Source organism: Stegostoma tigrinum, chromosome 5, assembly GCF_030684315.1.
Source record: "Stegostoma tigrinum isolate sSteTig4 chromosome 5, sSteTig4.hap1, whole genome shotgun sequence".
NCBI classification, from domain to species: Eukaryota; Metazoa; Chordata; class Chondrichthyes; order Orectolobiformes; family Stegostomatidae; genus Stegostoma; species Stegostoma tigrinum.
Window position 1 is genome coordinate 44132394 of NC_081358.1, and position 23084 is coordinate 44155477.

The 23084-nt window shown below is 38.7% G+C and overlaps 1 protein-coding gene across 2 annotated transcripts in view; it reads left to right on the top strand.

Annotated features, from left to right (window-relative positions):
- The window catches only part of kcng2 (potassium voltage-gated channel, subfamily G, member 2), a 62081-nt gene that overhangs the window by 15643 nt on the left and 23354 nt on the right, over window positions 1–23084 (top strand). The gene's annotated exons all lie outside the window — the stretch shown is intronic.

Below are 23084 nucleotides of genomic sequence, written 5' to 3' on the forward strand. Positions count from 1 at the left end.
TAAAAAAAAGTTAAATCAAATGCCAGTTTGTTAATGCAGCTACGAAATAACATAAACATCACTGAGAAGGAATTTGTCAAGCAAGTCATTTTTCTCCACATAGATTGTTTTGAATTATATTTCAAAGGAAGTTAAAATGAATTGATGTAAAATCTTGTTTCAAAAGGTGACGAGCAGATAAGTAAAACAGCCAACAGACAGACGAGATGGCAATTTTTTTTCTGCCTTGTTTAATTCCCCAGTGACTACTTCATGTCTCATCCCACGCTATTACCTTCTTAAATAATAGTTCATTTGCAAAGCTCCCTCAGCAACTCGCTTATTTTGATGGTTGATTATGGAATCTCTACCCCAGGATAAACATTAAAATGTAATGGATATATCTGTGGAGTGGTTAATGATTATTTTTCTGACACCCACACAAAGTAAGATCAGCCAAATAATATTTGTATACATTCTGGTCAGTACTTCGATATGCGAGAACATAATCAGTTAGTATAACATACCCTCTTGTATTGGTACTCATAATGTGTGAGTATATTAAACTTTCCATTATTTGCATCTGCTTTGTTTTTTAATCACTATGACCAAATGAGAAAATATTACAGTTTGCCACTTTAACTGGAAGTAGAGCTAGTTCCTGTAAAGAACAATGATTATCAGAAGGAAGAGATAAATTAGGATTATCTGACTGTTGCCTATTCTTACGCAATTTATAGAAAACAGTTTTGAAGTGGTACAACACTGGCAGCAGATAACATATGCCCCCCTTGGCTGTGGTTAGTGTGTGGCGTGGAAGACCAACAGAAAATAGAAAGTTGAAAATATACTTAAAGGAGGAAATCTCTGATTACAACTATAAGTGAGTAAATTATCAGCAATGTGACAGAGTATTTCCCACTTCCTTGGATGAACAATGCTTCAACAACACAAAGTATGACACAAGTAAAAACAAAGCAGCTCATATGTGTGGCACCTCAACACCACTTTAAATGTTCACTCCCTCCACCACCAATGCACAGTGGCCTTAATGTGTACCATCTATAAGATGCACAACAGCATCTTGTCAAATGCTAATGCATTGAAACACCACCAGCTGCAAGCTCTCCTCCAAGTCACATAACATTATGATTTGAACCATATCGGTGTCATTTTACTGCAGCTGCCTACATGTACCTGCATTCCTGGATTACACGGCCTGCAGTTGTTGAAGAAGGCTGCTCACTACGGTGTTACAGGCATGCAGGTTACTATTGTATCTCAGCTGGTGTTCATTAAGATTTCTGGCATCATCCTCTTTAAGTGGAAACTATCAGGCCTTTTTGGTCTAGTGTGAAGAAAAAGGAAAACCACTAAATAAAAATGGAATCAGAGATAATGGGAAGTGTAGATGCTGGAGAATCCAGGATAACAAAGTGTGAAGATGGATGAACACAGCAGGCCAAGCAGCATCGCAGGAGCACAAAAGCTGACGTTTCAGGCCTAGATCCAAGGGTCTAGGCCCAAAACATCAGCTTTTGTGCTCCTGAGATGCTGCTTGGCCTGCTGAGTTCATCCAGCCTCACACTTTGTTATCTTAAATAAGAATGGAAAGAAGTGCAGATGCTGTAAATCAGAAACAAAAATAGAAATTTCTGGAAAATCTCAGCAGGTCTGACAGCATCTGTGGGAAGAAAAATCAGAGTTAACATTTTGGGTCGGTGACCTTTTGAAACGTTAACTCTGATTTTCTGCCAAACCTGCTGAGTTTTTCCAGCAACTTCTGTTTTTTTTGTTGTTGAAGGGGAAACTACTTACTGTTTTAACTGGAAGAGTTTCTTATCATTGGAGATTGAGCTGCTCAAGGATGTGAATTCTTGATTGTGAATTATCCATAGGTTTTCTATTGCTAGGAATCCCTTATATTGGAGTGCTGCTTGTTGCATACCTTTAATCTTAAATGTTATCCCTCCTGAACCATGTGGTTGTCCTGATGTTGACTGTAGGGCAATGTTTTCTGAACCATGGCTCACAACTCATATTATAGTGATAGTCATCCTGGTGTCCAACTTGTAATTTGAGACATGACCATAAAAATACATTTTGACAAGCTAAAATGCAATGTCTGGATCACTTGTTATACTTAGTATCATTTGGTTTTTCTTCTATAATAAACTATTGAGCTTTATTAATCGCTTTGTATGGGTAGCTATTTGATTTCTTGTTTTTTCTGAAACTCTGTCCCAATGTGCACATTTTCTGTGAGTAATCTATTGTGTATCAGGAAAAGCATTCATGTTTAATAGCTGGATGATAGACAATGACTGTCTATGTGAGGTTTTGTTGCTCCAAATTACTGACAAGGATTTTTGTGTCTAGTGCTTATCCTATTCACAATACTGGTTTCTCAAATGTATTGCTTGTGGTTTTGAATCATAAAAGAGGAATCTACTGATTTCTTGTGCCAAGGTTGATGTTCTCCTCTTAGGATTAGTCCGTGTCATTTCTGAACTTCTGTTTCATTCATCATATGAAAGGCATTCTCTAAAGTGGATCATAAAAAAAATCCTTCTTTGGACCGTAAGAAAAATCTGACAGACTCATCAACAATTTCTACAATAATTCTGTCACTAATGAATTATGACTTGAAGTCACCATTGTTGCATTTCTCCATTAATCAGTAGATATCATTAGTGAAATAATGTAATATATTCCCTGATGCTGACCTCTTCTGATACTTCTTACTCTTGTAAAATTTTATTAGGTCTAAGTTTGAAGAACTTCTTAAAAGCTTTCAGCACCCATTCAAAAATATTTAATTTTATTCTACCCCTTGGCCAGTTATAAGTCATCAGCTATGCTCTGGATTGCTTATAGAAGTGTACTTATTTGCTTAGCCTCTGATTTTATATCAAAGTTGGAAGCTAATTATATCTCAGAAATTGTTTTCTCCAAGATCTCCAGTTGGGTTTCATTTAGCCCATCCCTGAAATTAAGTCTATCTACCATATTATTTCTGGTGTCATGTCTTTGAAGTGCATTTAAGAAGACATGGCAAATATATAACATGGTGATACATTTGCTTGCTTAAATATCTTTTATTTCACAGTAGTAGCAGTCGTATTGCTCTTTGCTGCCATATTGTAGGGTTTTCTTGTGTTTATAGCCAAATGAAGGATTTCCAGCCTTCGTGAGTACAATGGAGGATTCACAACGTTTTTGCACTTTCATTGTTTGCAGTGCTTCAATCACTGTTTTATTGACTGATTTCTGTTCCTCACAGTTTAAGTAAATGTTTCTCTCCTTTATTGTGGCTCTCATGAAGAATCACCCACCTTTTCCATGGCCTGAATGAAATCTAGCAAACCGTTTTTCCTCTTTAAACTAGGTCTGCTTTTAATCTGCTCAGTATTATTATTTTAACTGCTGGGTCTGCAATATCTCCAAATCTACAACCTTGAATTAATGATTATTTCATGGTGCTTTATGTCCATGTCAGTAGCTATGTGTCATAGTGTCTGCTAACAATGAAGGTACTACTCAATCTGAGCTATAAGTAACTTTTTTAACTTCTCACTTTTTCAGCCCAAATTACTGCACCATTTTCTAAGCTTTAATCACATTTCTATGAATTAAATTATAACCTGTATTCCTTCAGTCTGTCAAGGAAGTAGACCATAAAAAAATAGGAGCAGGAGTATGCCATTCAGTCCAAAATATCATGGCGATCTAATGGTAACCTAAGCTCTTTGTTCCTGCCTGTTTCTCATCACTGTTAATTCTTCTGTCAATCAAAATCTTGAATATACCCAGACTCCACTGCTCATTAGAGATGAAAATTCAAAATAATAACAACTCTCAGAAACCAAGACCGCAAGAAACTACAGAGCATCATGAACACGGCCCAGGCCATGACACAATCCAGCCTTTCATCCATTGACTCCATCTATGCTTCCTGCTGTCTCGGGGATGCAATCAACGACCCTCTCCCATCCTCTTATACACTTTTCCTCCCACTTCCATCAGGCAGAAGATATAAAAGTTTGAATACATGTATGAACAGATTCAAGAATGGCTTCTTGCCCACTGTTATCAGACTTTTGAACAGACCCCTCAAATGTTAATGTTGATCTCTCTCTCTGCACCTTTTTCTGTGGCTTTAACACTATATTCTGTACTTTGTTCTGCTACCTTGATGCACTTTGTATGGTACGATCTGCCTGTTTAGCATGCAAAACAACACTTTTCACTGTACCTCGATACATGTGACAACGATAGAGCAAATATCAATCAAACATCCTTATCTCCATCTTAAATGGGAGACCCCTATTGAGAATTTCTGTTCCCTCGTCCTAAACTCACCATATATGGAAACATTCTCCTAGTTTCTATTCTGTCGAGCCCTTCAGAATCTTAAATATTTCAATACCTTCACCTTTTCTGAACTTCAATCAGTATAGGCCCAAACTGCTCAACTTCTCTTTACAAGACAAATCCAATATTTGCCCAAAATTCATTCTCTCAACTACTTTTAATGCAAACATATACTTTGTTTTCAGGAGATTAAAACTGTGCACATTGTTCTATGTGCAGTCTTTTAATGCTCTGTATAGTTGGAGCAAGAATTTAGTATTTTCAGACTCTATCCCTCTTGCAATAAATCATAAAATTGTATTTGTATTCCTGATCACTTTTGGTACCTGCTAACCTTTTGTGCTCCATGTACAAAGACCTCTGGATCCCTGCAGTCTCTCTCCTTTTAGAAAGATTGTTTTTCTATTCTTACTGCCAAAGTGGATAACTTTACGGTTTTTCACATTATACTTCATCATTCAAATTTTTGCAGCTCACAGAATCTATATATATTCCTTGGCAGAATATCCTCCTCACAATGTACTTTCTGATGTGTCTTTCTAACATCAGCAAGTTTGACAAGAATATAGCAGTTTTTTTTCAGTCAAGTCATTAATATAGATTGTAAAAAGTTGAGGCTCTAGCACTGATCCCTGCCGTGCTCGGCTAGGCACAGTTTGCTAATTCAAAGATGGTCTATTTGTCCTGACTATTTTGTGTTGGCCAATCCTCTGTCCATGCTAATGTGTCACCCCAAGACCACTGCCTCTCATCTTCTTATACTGCCATTATTCTATTCTACTTGTCAAAGGTCAAAGTTAACTTTATTCAAACAAGAAGACAACCACAGTCAATCTTTACAATTGTCTCAGAGATAGTAGGAACTGCAGATGCTGGAGAATCTGAGATAACAAGGTGTAGAGCTGGACGTACACAGCATAACAAGCAGCATCATAGGAGCAGGAAGGCTGATGTTCGGGCCTAGACGCTTCTTCAGAAATCATGGAGCACAAAAGATTAGCATACAAGTACCGAAAGTGATTAGGAATGCAAATGCAATTTTATCGTTTTGTGAAGAAGGGTCTAGGCCTGAAACATCAGCCTTCCTGCTCATCTGATGCTGCTTGGCCTGCTGTGTTCATCCAGCTCTACACTTTGTTATCTCAATCTTTGCAATTCACTGCTGGAGGTAATGATCTGATATTATTGAACTCATTGTTGAACTCAGAAGACTACAGAATTTCAATGCACATGACAAGGTGCTGCTCCCTGAATTTGTGTTAAGCTTCATTGGAACACTGTAGAGTCCAAGGATGTAAAGGTCAGTTTGGGATCTAGGGTGGAGAATTGGAAGCCCAATGTCTTGCTTGTGGAGTGATTGAATGTGTTCTCCAAGTGGTCACCTAGTCTGCATTTGATCACCGCAGTGTAGGAGCAGTGAGTACTGTACACTAAATTGGAAAAAGTACGAGTAAATCACTTTTTGACTTGTAAAAGGTGTTTGGGGTCTTGGAAGATGAAAGGTGAGAAGGTGAAAGGACTGGTTCATCTCCTGCACTTGCATAGAAACCAGCAAAGAATTGGGAAGGGTGTTGTATTGACTAAGGAATGGACCAGGCTGTTACAGGAATGAATGGCCCCTTCGGAATGCTGAGGTAGGGAGGTATTGGAAAGTATATTTGACAATGGCATCACCACTGATCTATTGAATTCGGAGGCTGGTGGAGTAGCAAGTGAGGACAAGGGGAGCCCTATCATGTTAACAGGAGGGACGGGAAGGGGTGAGAACAAAAATACATGAAACAGATCAGGCATGGTGGAGGGCACTGCCAACAATGTTAGATGAAATCCTTGGCAGAGGAAAAAGGAAGGCATATCAGAAGTGTTAGTATGGAAGGTTGCATGATTGGAACAGATGTGACAGAGATGGAAACTGGCAGAAATAGAGTCCTTACAGGAAATAGGTTTGGAGAATGTGTAGTTGAGATAACTTTGAAAATGTATGAGTTTGTATTGACATTACAAGATAGTCTATGTCATGAACTGAAGACAGAAAACTTAAAGGAGAGGAGGAAGAAGTCAAAGATGGACCAGGACAAGGCAGGAAGATGGAATTTGGAAGCAAAGTCAATTTCATTGCATGTGAAGGCAGGAAGTATTACTGATGCAGGTTTCAATATACTGGACAAAGTAATTCAGGATGGGGGTGCACAGCTAGGACCCATCTTGGAAGAAATAGATGGAGTCAAAGGAGAAGTTTTCAATATGGAAACAGGTTCAGCCAGGCAGACTACCACATGCTAGTCATGGATGGGAATGTTTTTGTTTCCTTTCAAGGAAGGAGTAGGGAGCTCTCAGACTCTCCTTGTTGAGATGGAGGTGCAGATGAATTAGACATCCATGATAAACAGGTAACAGTTAAAGTCAAGAAGCTGAAAGCTTTTGAAGTGACATAGAAAGGCTGATGGGTGTAAGTAGGAAGAGATTGGACAAAGGCAGAAAATAAAGAGTTGAGGTGGAGAGAATGGAGTTCAGTGGGTAGGAACTAGTTGAAACAATGGGTCAACCAGGACATCTCTGTTTGTCGGTTTTGGGAGGGGGACAGAAACAAGCTGTTCAAGTTTGGGAGACTATGAAGTTAGAGGCAATGGAAGGAAGATGAGATCAGCGATAGTCCTGAGCACAACAGTTTGATGTTCAGAAATGGGATCATGGCTCAGGAGAGGTAGGAGTAAATGTCAACAAGTTAGTGATTGACAACAGCTAGGTTGAGATCAGTGCATCTGACAACAGTTGTGCTATCCCTCGTCAACAGGTTTGACGATAATTTTAGGTTTGAACCTTGAAGAACAGAATGCTACTAATTTAGAAGGGGAGAGGTTGGAGTGAATGAGGGCATGAGAGGAATTGTTGATATGCCAGTAGTTCTCAATGAAATATCTGGAGAGAATTAGAGGCCAGATGAAGGAGTCCAGGTGGAGGAAAATGTTGAACGTTGATAAAAGGCCTGACGGTCCAGAGATTTTCCAGCAAGTAATGTAAAATTTGTTTGACTAGCCGTAATTGACATTTCTTTCCATTCTTACTAGTATGATACGCTCCTACTCTAGATCTTCAAACACTGCACATGCACGTCCATCAGATAGAAAGCGAGTTGCACTGATATTTCCCCAGGCTTTGCATCAATCTACTTAGGTGTTGATTCACGTCATCATATGAGACATTGCACAATAACAACCATATCATCATCAGTGATCAGTTATCAAGCCATAATACTACTGGTGCAGAAACAAAATCCTGATTATTGTTGCGAATGTCACAGACATCTACCACTGAGGTATGGATTTTCTCTAACTATTAAATTCTGACTATTTTCTAGCAATTGAACAAAATATATTTAATCTTTCCTTTATCATTCTAAACCTGTTTTTCTCATTATTTTTCTTCCTTCACTGAAAGACATTAATTTCTTGTTGGGATCCTTGCTCATGCCTGCAGGTAAATCATTGCTATTAAGCTCAGGCAGTCAATGATCATACCAGCATTCTTTTGTTAATAAACAATGACCAAACCAAAATCTCCCATACTCCATATCCACTTCCTTCAAAGTCGAACGGATAATTATGAGAGGTTAAGCTTAAGGCCTTTTTAATTTTTGGATGTGGCATCACAATGTGCAGTTTTGTTGAGGTAGGCAACATAAAGGATAGCGATGCCCACTGACCAACACAACTGTACAATGAAGCCCAGAATGAAATGTGCTGTTGACTGGGTGGTCCATACAACATACTGCAATACTACACATCTTAAAGAGAACCTGTTTCTCTTAATGGGGAAGTACATAAAGTTTAATTAAGAAGGCATGGTGGCCTAGAGCATCAGGGGCCCAATTTCAATTCCATCCTCAGGCGGCTGTCTGTGTGGAGTTTACAGATTCTCCCATCCAGTTTCCTTCCACAATCCAAAGATGTTCAGGTTAGGCAAATTAGCCATACTAAATTTCCCATAGTGTCTAGGGATGTGCAGGCTAGGCTGATTAACCATGGGAAATGTGTGATTACAGGGATAGTATAGGATGTGGGTCTGGGTAGGATGCTCTTCAGAGGGTCAGTGATGACTCAAAGGGCTGAATGGCCTGCTTCCATACTGTAGGATTCTCTGAGCCTAAAGGCTTTGATGCAAGTCAGGGGTCAGACACTCCTGCACTTCTTGAATCCATTGAAGGAGACAGTGCTCCACAATTATAGGACCAGCGGTCACTGGGATTGCTGTATCTGAGTTGCTGAAAACATTGAGGAAGATGATATATTTATTTCTCCATCCCCTTCTCAATACCACTGCATCATGGTTTGGTAGCAGAGTAACTGATGAGATTTAGCAGATATGCACATGTCACAACTTCTACATACAAGTCAATGTTTTAGCAACATGTTTCTCTGCTTTAGAATGTTAATCCTATTTCCTGCTGCAAGCACTAATATCAGAAGAATTCATACATGTTGATTATTCTAGGTTTCCTATGTGATCACTGAAAAGTGAACCAAATAGCTTTGAGTGGTGCTTCCATACATAGAACAGTGAGCCGGCAGTAATAATGTATTAATAACGGTGGAGCTGAAGTGGAAGGGGTGACCCATAATCTATGTAAATGATGTTAGAAGACAAAGGAACTGTCGGAATTTCACTACATTCTGTCATCAGAATTTACTTCCTTTCTTATTTTTTTTCTGTGTACTTTTCATTACAAAAGAAATGGAACAATATCACTTTGTATTTGTTTATATTTTCTCCATATCCCTTTGTTCACTGAAAGAGGGATTTGTGTGGTAACATGTAATAACCAAGTTGTAAAATATAACTACCTTCCACTCTCTACATATTGCTGAAGTATTCACCCTCCTTTTATTGGAAAGTGAATGCTGTTTTGGTGTAAAGTTTCCTATTAATAGAAGTTATTTTAGAATAAACTCCGGAGACTGCTGTCAGAGCAAATAGAATTGACTTTGTGTTTGTTGGAAGAATAGACTGTATGAGCCAACCTGTATTTCCTCCCAGTGGTATCAAAGATGCTGTGAAGTATCTTGATGCTGAGCCATAAAGCTTAGCGTTGTTCAGCTTGTCCCTGGCCCAACTAGATAAGCTAATCACAGGCACAGCAACAGAAGCGCTAAGAAAGAATTACATCAGCCAGTGCACCCATTCCAAATTACTGCTTTGAGTCATGCTAGAAACAAATGCAAGTGGATAACAGATTAGGAAGTGGTTCAGAATTTAGAAATTTAGGACTGCAAAGCCAGGTACCTCATTTTGCCCTTCAAGCCTGATCCACTATTCATTCATGAGAGCGTCACTTCACCTGATGAAGGAGCAGCTCTCCAAAAGCTTGTGATTTCAAAGAAACCTGTTGGACTATAACCTGGTTGACTATAACCTGGTGTTGTATGACTTCTGATGCTGTTCATTCAGATTATGGTGTCTGGTCGTGGTTTGAACTCCACTTTTTTCTGACTCCTATCATCTTTACCTTCTTTGACTACTAAAAATCTAACTCAACTCTAACTAAATTCAACAACAAAAACTGCACAACTTTCTAGGGAAGAGAATTCCACAGATTAACAAGGTCCAAGAAAGAAATTCTCCAAAAACTCTGTTTAAAAAGCACCTTTTGTTTTTACTTTGTTTTTCCAGATTTTGATATCCTGCAATACTGAAGCAACCTCCATCATCTACCCTCTATCAAGTCCCTTAAGGATCTTATAGATTTCAATAAGATTACATTCTCATTCGCCTAAATTCCTATGGCTATAAACACAGTATATCTCACAGTTTGTTATAGAATAACCCCTTCATCCGGCAATGAATCAACTGAATCTATTTTGAACTGCTTCTAACACAAGAAAACCAACATTTTTTCCAAATAAAGAAACCAAAAATATACACAGTATTTCAGATATATGCTGCAGTAAAATATCTTTATTTTTATACTCCATTTCTTTTACAACCATCATTCCATTGCTTTTCAAATAATATGCTGTACCTCCATGCTAACTTTTCATGGTTTGTGTGCCAGGACACTAAAAACCTTCTGTACCTCAGAGTCCTGCAATCTCTCTCAATCTATACAGTGTACTACTTTTATACTCTTCCTGCCAAAGTGAACAAGTTCACACTTTCCCATTAATACTCAATCTGCCAATATTTTGCCCAGACACTTAGCCTACCCATATCCCTTTGCAGACTCCCTACCTCCACTGGACAACTTAACTTCCTGCCTATCTTACTGTCATCAGCAAATTTAGCTGCCATAAATTTTAATTATATTGATCATAAATAGTTGCCCCCCAATGCTGTCTCTTTATTTACAGCTTGTCAACCCCAAAAATGTTAATTTGTCCCTGCTTTCTGTTTGCTAGCCAATCCCAACATATTGCTAATATGTTAACATATTACTCACTATGCCGTGTTTTCTTATCTTGTGTACCGAACCTTGATGTGGCACTACATCAAATACCTTTTGGAAATTCAAGCATATCACATCTACCAGTTCCACTTTGTTCATCCTGCACATTGCTTTCTCAATAAATAAAAACTCTTGTAAATTAGTTAAACATAATTTCGCTTTCACAAAACCATGCCGACTCTGCCTGACTACATTATGATTTTCTAAACATACTGTTCTAACACCTATAATAATGGAATTAAGCAGTTTCCTAATGACAGACATTAAGTGAACTGGCCAATTATTTTCCTGCTTTCCTTCCGTATCTCTCCGTTCTTAATAAAGTTGTGACATTGGCTATTTCCCAATCCCTTGAGAGCCACCAGATTCCAGAAACACTTGTAAGATCATAAGTACTGCATCTATTGTTTGTGTCACTACTTCTTTTAAGACCTTAGGATACAGGCTATCTGGTTCTGACGATCTGTCAGCCTTTAGTTTCCCTAGTACATTTCTTTAGTAATGGTGTTTGTTTCAAGCGCCTTCCTTTTGCTCATTTCATGATTTTCAAGTAGCTTTGGGAGGTTTTCCAGTCATCTACACTGAAGACTAACTTAAAATACCTGATTCAAAGCCTCTGCTACTTCCTTGTTTTCCATCATTCAACCCCCAGACTATTGTAAAGAGGACTCGTTACTCTTATGCATGGGTTACTCTTTTCCTATTTAAATACTTGTGGAAAGTCTATCAGTTTTAGTATCACTAGCTAACTTTCTCTCATACCCAGTTGTTACCATTCTTTAAAAGATATTTTTGTTGGATTTTAAAGTCTGACTTATCTTCTTACCTACCAATAATGTTGATGTATTTGTAGTGTTTCTTTTAATCTGCTCCAATTCTTAACTTCCTTATTTAGCTACAGATTATACATCCTTTTAAAATTATCTTTTTTTAGGGATAAATCTCCACTGAGAGTTATTAAATATCTCCTCGTCAGTCTACCACAACCTACTTTTAACCTACTTTTCTGGTTCACTTTTGCTAGCCCTGCCTTCATGTCCTTGCAATTATCTTTATTTGTGTTTAAAAGATAGTCTGAGATGTGCAATGTTACCACCCAGAGTCCAACAGGTTATTTGAAATGAGATCATGGATGGCCGCCTCTACTTTGCCAGAAAATGCAGTGAATGGGTGATAATTACAAAGTAAAAATCGACTATTTCTCCAACAAAATAATGAGTTCCAGAAGTATTCATAAAATCTGCCTAAATCACTTACAACAAAATGGCCTCCAGATATATTGACAGGAGATTACTCAATCATTTCACTTCTAGATGGTGCCACTACATGAAATGATAAAATTTGACGCATTTAATCCACTGAAAAATTTAAGAGACCCCATTCTCAACATAAATCAAATACTACTTTTTGTATTGTACTTGATTTATTGGAAACCCGCTTGTTGTCTTTTATGGCTTCTGGTTTTTACTAATTGCAAATTGATGACATCGGGTCCCGCATGCTTAATTAGAATTGTTAGCTCCCGTTATTGATAGTTAGGTTTGCAATTGATTTTCATGTTAATTTTTATGCATAAATTCTCAGGAGAAGTGTAATAATCTTGGCAGATTATTATTTTATAGGCTTTTTTTAATAAGCGATTTTGTAATTTGTAATGGATTGTAATCAACTACTGATATTATAAAGTAGTAAAATTGATGTTAAGTACTTTTCTATCCCCAGTTTGGGAACTTTTGAATTAGAATATCCAACAATCAGTGGAAGAACAAGTTTATTTGCTATGTGGTCTGTGAAAAATTAATTTCATTATTCAAATTCCATTTTACACTTGATAATGCAAAATCTTGTCGAACCTAAATATGAATAAATATCTTTTATGATGTAAAATCTTACATGCTATCCAGAAGCATTTCTTCCTGATGCTTTTAGTTTTACTCTCACATTTGATACGATTTACCATTGTAAATTGTAATGTCAACATTTACCATTCAATTTGCTACATAAAACTTGTTGTAGGATTTAGTCACTAAGTGCTATGCAGAACAAATTTCTTAAGTTGCTCTTCCAACTTCAATACCTTCTTGTATACAGGGAAAGAAAACCCATCAACTAGCCTTTGGTAACGCTGAAGCGATTCACTCTTGATGTACATATTTCTTTGAAAGTTATGGAAACATGCTATAGTGCTTAGGAAGATGCAATTAAAGCTTGGTATTCAGTAATCTTTCTGTTCAGTAAACTTTCCATTCTGTTCAGAACTTATACTTCTTTTGCTACTCGAAACAAATCAAATTTAAGTTGAAGAAGGAAACCATTTGGCCGTATGTGTCCATGTTAGTTAAAAACATGTCATCCACCCTAACCTTATTTTAAAGCTCTTGGTTGCCCTCTAGATTATAACAACCAAATTCACATCCAAATTTTCTTTTAAAATGTGATTAGTATTTCTTCCTTTATCAACATTTCAGGCAATGAGCTCCAGATCCCTACCACTAACTGGGTGAAAAGAAATGTTCAACTCTCCTCTAATTCATGTACTGGTTACTTCAAATCTATGTCCACTGGATATTAGTCCCTCTGCTCATGGAAATAGATCCTTCCTATCTGGGATTGACCTATACTAGGCTGCTCATAATGCAAACCTCAAATAAATCTCATGTTAGAATGTATGTCCAATCTTTCCTCAAACTAAATTTCTCCATTCCTACAAACATCCTCATAAATTTCCTCCATACCATCTCTAGTGTGATTACATCCAGCCACTCATTATTCTATTCAGGCAAATTCTATTTTCAAATATGAGCTTGGGTGTCCTGATCAGTGCCAAAGATCTGATCAGCTGGTACTTCTTCCCACTGAGAATAGCAAGTGCTAATCCCACCATTACAGTGATGATTGCTGAGGTTAGTCTTGATTACATAACGTCAGCAATCTTCACGTGTTGAGACAACTTCTGATTGTGGAAGCTTACCCGTTCAAAGGCAAGAAACAATGTGCTTCTTATATTAAAAAAGCAGACATTACCCAAAGACATTTTGCTATCAAATACAGCAAGTGGTCTTGCGGAGGAGTGAGTAAAATCAGTGCCCATTCTGCTTTCAAGTTCCTCCCTGGGACTTGTTGGTCATTAAAAATGTGTTCATAATACTGCCAAACAGCTGTAAATCCTTCCAACACACACCACTTATAGGCAATAAGATTGGGAGACATTTTTGGTCAGACGTGTGATGGAAAGAAAATTGGAACCTTTACCATCACTATACGTAACCAGACTACACATTACATGCAACAGTGCAAATTGCCACAGAACCCTGGATTGTCTGTGTGAACTGCAACATATTGCCACGGGACAACAAGCTCTGCTCTACAGTCTCAAAAGTTTGTTCGGGAAAAGAAAATGCTTACTTCAGATTTGTTGAGAAAATTCAGAAAGGTTCCTGTAAGACTTCAGCTGAAGGAAGTCATGGCTCTTTGGAAAAGCTTATTGGAGGCACCATCGCAGGACGTTCCAATCCAATGGAAGGAGATGATCAATGTGCTCGGTGCAATTTTCATGACTCCTTAAGCTTTGCTTCTTGATGCAGGATAAAACTTATTAGTTTAAGCAAGATATGAGGAGTTGCCACACCTTCCAAGAAATCATTATGCTATGTGTTTCTCCAATTCCAGTCACTTCCCTTGATATGTTAAAGTACATTAGTTGTTTGCCAACAAGGGCTGACACAGGATGGTATCTGTCCTTAGTAGGAATGAACATGGAGGCAGGATGGGCTTTTAATTAGGCAAGTTGGTGACAGACTTGAATGCTGCCACCTTCTATCAGAGTTAGATTCTGGATGGGAAGGCCTGTGTCAATTTTCCGGCTGTGCCATCAATTGAGACCACTGGTGTGCAATTTACAATCACTAGTTAAGGGCCTCATCATGGCTGTGACTTCCTTAGCTGGAAGCAGGCCCATCGCTATGCAATGTGTATAACTTGTCAAATTGTGCCCTCTTGTCACCTTGGGGTGGAGGTAATTCCTCAATCAAAGGCAATCAGTGTCCGATCAAGAGATCGCTATTGTGAGAGTGGGCCTGATTAAAGCCCTACCAGTCACTGATTGGTGGTAGCTCTCAAATAGCAGGACCTCTGCCCCCAGTGTCATGATTCCAGGGGAAGATCCTCCGGTGGCCTCACTACTACCTGATTGACAGGTGGTTTGATGAGCCTTCCTGAAAAGGGGCACCATGGATCTCCCACCACTCTCCAGCTGGCCAGTGAGACCCTTAATAGTAGAAGATTGTGCCCATAATGTGATGCCCTTTGCATGGATCCTTGCACAAATTTAGTTCTCAAAAATCCTCATATCAAGTCAAATGAAATGGCATTTTCATGTACCAATCACTAAATCTGGTAAATATCATGTGACCTTGGGATGTTCTCTGCCATGGTAACTTAAGGTTTTTCATCCTTTCTGCTTTCTCCTTGTAGGATTAGAACAAAGAAATATCAAGCTAAGTGGCAACCTTCCCTAAGTTAAGTCCAAACCTCCTATTCTCCACAAGGAGGAAGTCCTGCAAGAATTAGGGAGTGAGAGTATTGAGAATGTTGGAGATGAGTGTAGCAGGATGATGTGCTAGCTGTGATGTTAATTATGGGCATTCTGTCCTGTTGCATCCACTATTTGCTTCAGTAAGCCATATGTTTCTGAGAGCGATACTGTCAGCTATTCATCTTGAACCTATTGTGACATTTTCTCATAAACCCACCCCTCCATCCCACTCCTTCACCCAATGGTAGTGAGTAACAGAGATCAAAAACAACCTGTTGTTGAAGAAAAGATACCTCATTAAAACACTAGACAATTTCTTTCATTCCTCTGTTAGTTTTTTTTTTGAAACTGGCACATTGCTTGAAAACCATAATGAGGCTAAATGGCAAAGAATTTATTTTCACATTAATTGCCTTTTAAACATACCCAATAAAGTTAGGTCTAGTGAAAATGAATTTGAACACCTCTATAATTTTGTTATTTACTAGCAGTCAAACACCCTGGCCCTTAAAGTAAACAACTGGTGGTTTAAAAAATGCCTAATTTGAAATATTTTTTTCTCTCATTTCCTCTCTGTTACTTCTTCTTTTGACCTTAATCGAATATTTATTTTCTTTTCAATTTCTCTTTCTGTTATCCACTCCAACTTACCACCCTTTCTAAATACCTAAATTTCGTTGGTTAAGAAGAACCAATGAGCATATACTTTTTGGAGTTTGGATTTTGAGATATGTCATACGCGGTTGGTTGCTTTTCTGGAGAGCTTAACAAGTTAATATCTATGTCAGACAATCCTTCTAGGTCAGTGGGCTAATCCAAAATGTATCAGAGTAGGGAGCCCTAGAAAGATAGATGATGGACAATTGTTTAGACTGTGGCTTGCAACAGTCAGGGCTAAACATCTTGGGCCACAAAATCATTCTTTGATTTGATTTAAATAAATCAAAGAATGAGTTGATTTATTTATTTATTGTCATGTGTACTGAAACATAGTGAAAAGCTTTATTCACAAGCGGTATAGGCAGATCATCGTCAGCAAAGGATGTATAGATCAAAAAGACTTAGAGGCATCAGCTTACATTGCACAGGGCATGTGCTAGGTGAGGTCAACGTTAGCAAGATCAGGGTTATTTGAGGAAAGAGAGTCTATTCGTTAGTCTGACATTGACCGGGAAGAAGCTGTTCCTGAACCTGCTGGTGCGTGTGTTCAAGCTTCTATATCTTCTGCCTGACGGAAAGGGCCATAGGGGAGCATTACCAGGTTGCAATGGGTCTTTGATGTTTTTAGCTGCCTTTCTGTGGCAGTGAGCCATATAAATAGAGATGGAAGATTGGCTTCCACGACGGCCTGGGCTATGTACACCACCTTCTGTAGTCTCTTACGGTCCTGAGCAGAGCAGTTGCCATACCAGACTGTTATGCACCTGGACAGTATGCTTTCAGTGGTGTATCTGTAGAAGTTGGTGAGGGACCTTATGGACATACCAAATTTCCTGAGCCACCTGAGGAAGAAGAGATGTTGTTGTGCCTTCTTGACTGTCCCGTCTACGCGGGAAGTCCAGGACAGGTCTTTGGTTATTGTTACTCTGGGGAACTTGATGCTCTTCACTGTCTCGACCTCAGTTCTGTTGATGCAGATGGGGATGTGTTCTCTTCCTTTCTTTCTGAAGTCAATGATCAGTTCTTTAGTTTTGCCAATGTTGAGAGGCAGATAATTTTCATTGCACCATGTCACCAAGCCCACTATCTCCCTTCTGAGTTTTGACTTTTCATTGTTAGATATCCTTCCCACTACGATGGTGTCATCAACAAACTTGTAGGTGGTGTTCATACGGAATTTGACAATACAATTTTAGGCGTACAGGGAGTACAGTAGGGGCTGAGGACACATCCTTGAAAAAAAAGAGGGGCTCCAGTGTTGAGTGTTATTGTGGAGAGGGTGCAGTTACCTATCCTCACTGATTGTGGCCTATGGGTCAGAGAGCTGGGGATCCAGTTGCAGAGGGCAGAGCCGAGACTAAGATCATGGGTTTTTGAGATCAGTCTGGAGGGGATAATGGTCTTCAAGGTGGAGCTGTAGTCAACAAGCAGAAGTCTGACATAACTGCCTTTGATGTCCAGATGTTCCAGGGATGAGTGCAGGACTAGGGATATGGCATCCTCTGTGGACCTGTTAAGTCAGTAGGGGTATTGCAGGGGATCGAGGCAAGTTGAGAGACTGGAGTCAATGTGGGCCATGACCAACCTCTTGAAGCACTTCGTGATAACTGAAGTCAAAGCTATTGGGCAGTAATCAGTAAGGCATGTTGTACTAACTTTCTTAGGTACAGGGGTGATGGTGGTCTTCTTGAAGCAGGTGGAGACTTTGGCTTGTAGGAGGGAGAGATTGAAGGCATTGGTGAATACCTCTGCTGGTTGGTCTGCACAGGATCTGAGTACTTGGCCGGAGACACCGTCTGGGACCATCGCTTTCCTTGGGTTGACTCCCAGGAAGACTGATCTGACATCTGAAGCCGTGGCAGAGGGAACAGGTGTGTCTGGGGCTGTTGGGTTAGGCATGACCATGCCACTGGTATTCTGTTCAAACTGAGTATAGAAAGCATTGAGCGGGTCAGGGAAGGACATGTCTTTGTCTGCTATCATGTACTGCTTCATTTTCTATCCTGCATGTCATTTAGGCCTTGCCATAAGCAACAGGGATCTGTTTGGTAGGTCTGGGCCTCTAACTTGGTCCCGTGCTGCCTCTTGGCATCCCTGAAGGCTTTGCGGAGTCATATCTGGATTTTCTGTACTGGTCCAGGTTACACAACATGCGTGCTGCACGTATGCTCTTCAGTAGGGGTAGATTTCCTGATTCAGAATAAATTAAAGATTTATTTTATCTTAGAAAGCCCACGGATTAATATTTGGGACATTTTAGAGGCAATCTGACTGGCTTCTCTCTCAAAACAGGAAAGAAGAAAAATTCATGGAAAGCACAGCTCCCTCAGTAGAATTGTTCAGTTTTTGTAACTTCCAGAATAGGAGAATATAACTGGAACTATCCACGTCCCACTGGAAGCAGAACTGAAAGTAACTTTCTGTGCATCAGTAAATCAAAATTTCTTGTTACTTTTTTTTATTATAAACACAAGCACATTCTCACAAAGATACAATTACATTTAGAATTCTTAATAAATTTTGTGGTTGATTGATAATTGTTTGTGTGTAGAAGCCAACAGTAATACAGTTTTAATGTCACATGGCAGAACCTTAGAATGTTTCATTTATAATAGTCCCCGAGGAGCATTAGAGATGAGAATAACACCCGAGCAAAATGAAGTTTTTATTTGTGTGGTGTTTGATGATGTAATATATCTTGCTCTAATAATGTTTTTTTAATACGAAAAATGATTAAGGTCTGCAACAGCAACTTGTGTCTATATAGTGTCTTTAATATATCTAAGCATCTCAAAGTGCTTCACAGAGGCATAATCGTTATATAAAATAACGAAAATTCAACTAAAGGAGGAAAGATTAGATGGTGTCAATTGTAGGAAGGATCTGAAAGTACAAAAAGGGAGGCGGAAATGAGTTCAGGAAGAGAATTGGGTTTTGGCAGGTTGAGAGACATCACTATAAAGCTGTGACATGAAGAGAAGAGAAGGGGTCCACAAAAGGCCAGTGTTTAGGCTATTTCAATAAACGTAAGTAATTACAGGCATAGGTTGGGTGAAAATTGTTGAGTGTTTAAAATAATGCATTGATAAGTACAAGCTTAATACATCTGGGGATTGGGAATGTACAATTAGGTAGACAAGATTAGAACCAAATGAAGATAGCCTAGTTGAGCTATAGCAAAGAGAAGAGGTCTTTGAGGAAAATGATGAGGTCAAACGTATGAAAAGCAATGGGGACTCTGAAAATCCTGAGGATGAAAAATGTCCATGTTTACTGTGATGAACATTTATCATTTTTCATTTGGCCAGACTGTGGGAGTACTTATTGCTTAGCTGTAATTGAAAAAATGGAATGTCATTTTGTTTCCTAATTTTTCTCGCTTCCTTATTTGAGCCACTGCTGTTGATAACTTGCTGAAGCTGTCATTCTCCATACAAACTCAAGCAGAATAACGTAGGATATGCTTCCCGATTTCTGTCTTTGTCACCTTCACTATCGAGTAAAAACCTTGTCCTAATTCAGAACCTCTTCCTATGACCCACTTATTGCTGGAACTGCTTATATAGGCAGCAATTTGTCATACTCCATGGTATTAACACTTTTGCTGTTTTTGAGTGTTTCATTAGCATGAAAGTGTTCTTTTGTAGTTGTCAGTGGTCCAAAACTGCCTTTTTTGATGTTACCATTAACTCAAAAATAACTTATTTCAATTCCTTTGTGATCAGGCATACCCGAGATTTTGTTTATCAAGCACTTGTGTCAACTTTGCTTTCTTTTCTTTAATCTGTCTATTTCAAGCTTACTCACTCCCTGCTGTGGAATATTTTTTCCTGACTTTCTTCCTGAAGTTTATGAATGTGTATAATTTTGAACAGTAGCTTATCTACATTGGCAATTCCTAACATGTGATATTGGTAGCACCACTGTCCATCTCCAACAAGACAGAGTCAAATATCTCCTCATGAGGTTTGATGGTATTACCATCACTGAATCTCCCACTTTAAACAACCTTGGATGTTACCATTGATCAGAAATTAAATTGCACTAGCACATAAATAGTGTGGCTACAAGGATAGGTCAGAGGCTGGGAACTTAATTCCTCCTAACTTCCCAGCACCAGTCCACAACCTACAGGGTGCAAAACACAAGTACGATGGAAAACTCCACATTTGTCTGGGTGATGTGGTCCCGACAATGCTCAAGATGTCTGACACAATGCAAGTGAACCCATCCCACTTTTGAATATTTACTTCCTCTGCCACTGGGGCAAAGTGGTACAGAGCACACCAGTAACTCACCAAATCTCCTTCAACAGCCTCATCCAAAACCACACCTCTAGAAAGAGAAGGATAGTAGATACTTGGGAACATTACCACCTGCGTGGTCATCCCCAAGCAACTCACCACCTTGACTTGAAACTATATCATAGTTTCTTCACTGTCATTCCTCAAAATCCTTAAGTTCCCTCTGCATCAGCACTTGGTGTATATCTGCACCACATGAACTACAGCAGTTCAAGAAGCTGGCTCACCATCACTTCTTCAAGCAAGTTAGGGGTGGGCAATAAATATTGGCCTTACCAGTTAAGCCCACAATTTAAGAACAAAGAATAAAAAAAAACTTCTTGCTTGCTTTGGCTGAAAATCCAGAAATCCCCATGGAATTTCAGTCTGCCAGGATTCCTTGTGCCATTTCTTTAACAGGAGAGTCTGTTTTTCTTTATACAGAAAATATGGTGAAATCAGATTTAACTCGACATCAGACAGAATAATGGATATATCTTTAGATGATTTTAGATACAGAGTAGAAGTGCACTTCTGGATGAAGCACAGAGCCTGTTAAAATCACACTTATAAACATTCTGTAGGCAGCAGATGACCCAGGTTGCTAATAATCTAATTACAATTGTTCACATAATTATCAGGAATGCTAACCTGGAGAAGGTGTGCTTTGCTAATCCTTAAGAGATTCTACACGTGAAATACATCACAGAATCTTTGTATTAATTCATTGATTTAGTTAAAAGGATATATGCAGCATGTATATATTTTGATATCCTTTCTTCATTGTTCTCATCGAATGTTGAGTTTTCAGTTTGTTTCTTGAATTGAAACTTGGGAATATCACTCCTCCCACATATAAACAACACATTGAGATATCTATAACAGATTGTTTCCTCCGAAAGTCTCACAGAATATTGGATAGTAACAAATATACTCATTAAGAAGATAATCTAAGCCGCTGTGAAACGATACTATCCTAATTTTTGTATAAGTATTTGAATTATGAGTAACTCACATATCTTTGATCATTTTTGAATAAAAGACCATTACTCACACAGTGGATATAAATGCCTGATACTAGCAATACTTTCAGATTAGACTGGAAAGGTAACATACCAAAATAAAAAAAAGATGTATTGGTTAGTGCTATGGCATACTGTCAATGTATAGCATGTACTGGAGCAAAATGTAATTAAGATCCAGTCTGCTTACCAAAAACCTGCTTCATTGCATCGAACATACAGCATGGTAACATGTGATCTGAACCATCTAGTCTGTGGTACTGCTGTACTCCTCAAAAATCTCCTCCCGTTCCATCCTCCACATCTCAGTCATGCAGCATACCTTCCAGTCTGTTTTCTTTCATGTATTTTTCTAATTTCCTTTTGTAAGCCTGTGAAATATTTGCCTCAATCAGTTCCTGTGGAAACAAGTTCCCCATTTTGTCTTATTCACTCATGAGATGTGGATGTAGCTAGGCTGGCATTTATTGTCCATTCCGAATTGCCCAGAGGTAGTTAAGGGTGACTGACATTTTTGTGGGTCTGAAGTCAGACCAGTTAACAGCAGCAGTTTCCTTCCCTGAAGGACATTACAGGCATCCCGAGTTGTAAAAGGGTTCTGTTCCTGAGTCTGCTCTAAAGTTGATTTGTTTGCAAGGTGGAACACAATGCAGAACAGTATAAAGCAGCTATTTAAAAGTACAGGAAATGTTTATATGTCAAATTTTTAAAATTACACCCTGCATGGGTTTGTGTTTGTTAAGTAAGAAACGTGTATACTGGGGACACTTCTGTCGTGACTAGGTGAGGTTTTCTGATGCAAAAATAGAAATTGCTGGAAAATAGAAGCAGCTGTGGAAAGAAATCAGAGTTAATGTTTCAGGTGCAGGAATTCTTCTTTAGAATGTTCTGTTTTTGTTTTTGATTTCCAGCATCTGCTTTGATTTTTTTTTATTGGGTTTTTCTGACAATTAACAATGGATTCATCATCATCATTAACTCTTAAATGCAGATTTGTAATGAATTCAAATTTCACCATCTGCCATGGCAGGATTTCAACTCCCATCCTCAGAACATTATATGGATCTCTGACCTGATAGTTTACTGACAATACCACTAGGCCATCACTTCCCACTAAGTCTAATCCTGAGGAATGAAATGTCTCAGATCCAACTCATACATGATAGTAGAGGCCCATAGCTACAAGATAACGACTAAGTGGAAATATTCACTCTTGTGGCTACCTTGTCCCACCCATTTGCAATTTGAAAAATCTCTATCAGGTATCCTCTAAGCCTTCCCTTTTCTAAACTATGAATGCTGAACCTTTTTAAAAATTATTTCCAATGACTATGATCTGCCAGTTCTCCATTTACTTTCTCACATGCTTTATGTCCTCTTTATAATACGAAAAGCAGAACTGTGCACTGCTTCTCATTTGTGGCCTGACAAGTGTCCTACACACTGTACAACTACTTTTAAATTCTCTGGGGCTGGGACAGTTGGTTTAGCGCAGTTGGCTGGACAGCTGAAGTGATAGCAACAGCATGGATTCAATGCCTACACTAGCTGATGTTACAATGAAGAATATATCTTCTCAGCCTCTCTGGTCACCTGAGGCATGGTGACCCTCAGTGTAAACAACCACAAGTCACCTCTCTCTAATGAGAAAGCAGCCCTATGGCCTGGTAAGTCTACGGCAACATTTTTCTTTTGAATTCATCATCATAGAAATAAATTGCGGTGATTCAACTCGCTAACCTGCCGTGTTTTACATTATTTTCCCACCTTTTACCCTGGAACGGTCTGCTTTT